Consider the following 4983-nt stretch of genomic DNA (forward strand, 5'->3'; position numbering starts at 1 on the left):
TGTTTACCTATGCATTTTGCACAAGAAATTATGTTAGGCAGCCATGTACATAAACTACCATTTGATGATATGCAATTATTTTGTTTCAATTGTATTACCTAAATTACAAATGAAATTTGATAAGTGATATAATTATTAGTTATAACTACACATTCAAATACATTAGGCACTTGCAAAACTTTTGTCACTAGTGTGCAATAGAAGTCAATGAGATGAACCTATTGTTGAAGGATATTTAGCAAGGGACTACTGATAATGATGGTATACATGTTTGCCTAGTGTGGAAACTCAATCTAACAAGCCAACTAGAAATTATGAATTTTTTTTATAGTAAACACCATTGTAGACAAATTAAGGTAATGCTTTAGGAGGAAATGAGACATTAAATGTGGAAACATATATATTGTTAGGTCATTGTAATACAAGTTTATATTTGAGTAAGAAATTTATTTAGTGAACCATTACTTATATATATATATATATATATATATAGTTAGATTTTGATGTAATGTGTATGTAAAACTGTAACTTACATTAGATCTTATCAAAAAGTCATATCTTAAAGGGGGTGCTTAGGAAGCATAACACTTTCATAAGGTGCAGCTTTTGGAATTGATTCAAGATCATATAAACTAGAACCGTTACACTTTATTACAGTATTTTACAAGTACAATTTTTTTTGACATCTTTGTGTTTGCAAATTCGCAAATTATGCATATAAGACTCAATATTAATGCTTAATTATGAGCTTCTCAATATCTTCAAAATATTGTAAAAAAGTACAATGGTTATGTTACAAATAAGTATATATTTGATACTAAAAATACACATAAGTAAAAGAAAGCTCAAACTAGTGACGCTATGGTGAAGGGATAAAGCCTAAATTTTTCAAGTGATAGAAACAAAACTCCAATTGCTGATAAAGTAAACTTAATGGGTTATCATAAATATAATTAAAATAAATTTCATATTAATGTACTATCTTATTTAAATGTCAATGGTTTGATGTCCTTAATACATTAACTGTGATGATGACATACATACATTTCATACATTGACTTGCAGTGGAAGTGGACATTCAATGGCAAAAAATTTTGCCTATGTAATTGGCATATGGCTTGACCTATCCTATGTACACACTATAAAGATTGCCCGCATAAGTGGTGCATGGTAATGCATGGTATGATCTGTCATCAGTAGAGAATATACTCTATTAAAGTAGTGACATAGGTGAGCATTGATCCAAGAATGTTTAGTATAAGTCTCAATAACAACATATAATACTAACAACATATAATACAAATATACATGAACTATCATATGCAAACGCTATTCATATTTACAGAAGTCATATCTAAAAAAAAAAAAGTTGGGGCATTTATTGAACACACAAAGCAAAATATTGATGACATCATCCTTTATCCTATAATCACCCATGATCTTAGACTGGCATCTTGAACAGTGAGCACAATCATATGCCTAGTGAGGAATTGTAAGGAAATAGGATTAAAATGTCAGAACTGTCAGAGTAAGAGAAAATAAAAAACAATAATGGAAACCCTCAAATATATAGATGCTCAGTGTATGGAAAACACCTATGCTCTCTCTCTCTCTCTCTCTCTCTCTCTTTCACTCTTTAAACACAAGTCAAGTGAATGAGGTTCCCTCTTATTATATATATAGATATATCTATATCTATATATATATATATATATAAACATGACGTAGTGAGCAGTCATAGGTAGACAACTAAGAAGTACATCCTTTGCCTGCTGGTATTGTAATCTTGAAATAGGTCTTAACACTGTGTCCTGGCTTACCGCTGAACTGACAGTAATTATCCATTGGCTATTATCAGTACTTCGTCCATTTCCTCTTCCACGATAGGACAATTTATTTCTTTGCTGATTGTAGTTATCGATTCCAACATATGCTTTGTTGGCAATATTCATGACAGGAGCATTATCACCCGCATCATGATCAGCTTCCATGATTTGATGTTAATAAGAAAAAGGCCATGAAGCACGTTAAAGAGATCGAGTTCTTTCCAGTAGATAGATGTTTTCAAAGGTCCATACTTGATGGAAGATTTACAAGTATATGCAAAACTGCATTGTCGTGTTCTTGGACAGGTTTTGATGCCATGAGTAACTAATGGCCTATCGTTCTTCCTTCAGTTGCATCACTCTAGAATGTGAGTGAGTAGCATAGGCCGAGCCAAGGGGAGTTGCCAGGCACCATGAACTCAACCTAGAAAAATTTACATTGTAAATCTCTAAAATTTTCTGCCTGACTAGATTTTGGACTAGGCTCTAGTGAACTCGAATCCAATCCACAGCCCTTTCGTCCCGAATCCTTGCCCTATTTCAAAATAAAAAAACACAGAGGGAGGGTGCGGTTGACTTTAAAAAACTGTTGCCTCTCATGATTGCCCAACTTCAGTTTGCTGGCCACCGTTGGTTTGAACTACCAGTTGCCATCACCTGCCGGACTGCCACCCACGGCACTGCTGCCTGTCAGAGACCAGCTGTGCCTACCTGGCTAGCTATGCCTGCACGCTTGAGGGAGATGCATGCAAAGACAAGGAGTTGGGACAGCGGGTGTTCGCAGCATCTGCCGTCGCTGCTGGGACTACTATCGTTGTCTGGACTGGACTGCCACTGATCGCCTTGTCCATTGTCCGTCGGAGGTTCGATATGAGGTTAGGTCTCCCATCTCCATCTTCTTATTTCTTCTTCTTCTAGGATGAAAGGTATCATATTCGTTCTTTTGATTTCCCACTGCCAAAATGTCGTCATATTCATTATGATTTTTTTCTTCTCAGTTGTCCTTGTTTGGTGCTTGCTAAAGCTTAATGGGGGACTGTTGTCTGTTGCAGTGCCTGTTGAAGCCTCTTGGCAATTCCCTCACTCCTCTTAAATTTGTTTTTTTGTTTTGAGTTAAGCATGTAATTAGTCTAAGTGGCCCCTTTTGATTGACTTTTGTATTTCAATGTGAGGGTTTTCAATTTTAGTATGCATATTTGGGGGTTTTTTATTTGTCATGGACTCATTTGTGAATTAGGGGGGTTTGATTAAGATTATGGCTTCTAATTTTCCCCTTACAAATTTCAGATTAGTATATGTCATATTAATTATTTTATGTAGTTATGGTTTTATAATTTTATTTGCATTCTTTTCTTGATATTCTTAGATTAATGTAGAAAAGTGGGACATTGTATATCATATTAGTAAAAAAATATAATATCTAACTAGAGCTATGCTGTGATATGGACCATATTAACAAGTTCTTGATTGTTGTAATATCATGGGCTGTGATTGGTTAGTTAGTTTATTATACTTGAGCTCATTCTTGGCTAATTTGAATCTTATTGTCTATTTTAATTTTTAGATTTGTCCTGTAAATTCATTGAGAAGATGATGAAAAACATTCATGATTATTTTAAAAAAGAAAACAAGTTATTGAACAAAATGGCTAGAGAGAAAGCCCAAATGCTGGAAAGCTAGAAAACAAAGATGCTACTACTGCGGGTTGTTCTAATATGAAAGCACTTGATGTTGGTTTTTTTGAATCTGATTCTTTACCTTTTAAGTATTAAAAAATTCAAACTGCAAAAAGCATCGTGCATGTTTTATGTTATGACGTCTTATATGAGAGATGAAGTTAGGTAAGATTATATTAATTATGACCTATATCAACACAAGCAAACACAAGCTTCACAAGTATCCATTGTGAGGTCCTAGATCATCCTCATAAATTTTAGATTTCATGGTTTCAAAGATTTTTATGGTTAGAATATTCTCTCAAGATAGATAATGCATATTGTTGTCATGTTATCTTTTCAGCACTCTTCCTTCAAATGGTAGTCCTTTAATACTGACCAATTCAAAGACTGCAAGAAGGTAGGAGGTAATGAAAAACATGTACACTTAGTAGTCATGAGTCGTCAAGTCAAAATTGGCTCCACAATATAAATGTGCGAGCATATAATACTTAAGTCATCAAAACAAACACATAGATAAAATGATTGGAAAACAAAGTTCATAGTATGCTTAGAACAACAACTTGAAAATAAAGACATTTTTCGATGATATTAGTTGGTTTGCATTTTAGGTTTGTACTTTTGGAGGTCATGATGGAAGAAAGTTCATGTTCATTAAATCAATGTAGTTTTATTGAGTTCATTAAAACTTTGGCTAGTTATAATGACAAAGTTGTAAACATTATTTTGAATAATGCCCCAAAGAATGCTAAATAAATATCACCAATCAGAAAGAACCTATTTCTTCATTAGTAAAGTATGCAGCCAAATCCTTAAACTCTTTTATAGTTGTAACCACATGATCAAATTTAGGCAGTAAACTCCTCAATCTTTTTTCTACAATTTTCTGGTTACTAACAACCTCTCCAAAGGTTTTCATCTCATTTATAATTATAAAAACTCTTAAAAAAATTCTTGGACCGATTCATTATTTTTCATAAACAATGTCTCAAATTCTTTATGGTGGGTTTGGAGTTTCACTGTTGTTACCTTCTTATCATCATGATATTCTTGCTTGAGAATAGTGCAAGATTCATTTGAGCTAGTAGCACCAGCAATTTGAGAAAAGATAGTCTCACTTATAACTTGTTGAAAAGAAAGTAAGGCTTTTGAACCATACTTCCATTGCTCTCTTAATTCAACTGGCTTTTCTCTTTGTTTGGAGCTCTCTGCACTTTCTATATAGTCATTTTCAACTAGATCCCAAAGTTCTTGTGACAAAAAGAAAGTCTTCATTTTTATGCTCCAAAATCCATAATTATCTCTATTAAATACAGGTATGAGCGATTGAAAAATATTCGAAGTAGTCATGCTATTATCCTTAATGAACAAAAATTTCTCACAGAAATTTTGTCGAACAAGTTATGTGTAGATTTTACCTTGCAGGTTTCTCTTTTGCACTTTTACCCACAATCGCGACAACACAATGATGTTTAAAATGG

The sequence above is a fragment of the Nymphaea colorata genome, chromosome 6, assembly GCF_008831285.2.
Source record: "Nymphaea colorata isolate Beijing-Zhang1983 chromosome 6, ASM883128v2, whole genome shotgun sequence".
NCBI lineage: Eukaryota > Viridiplantae > Streptophyta > Magnoliopsida > Nymphaeales > Nymphaeaceae > Nymphaea > Nymphaea colorata.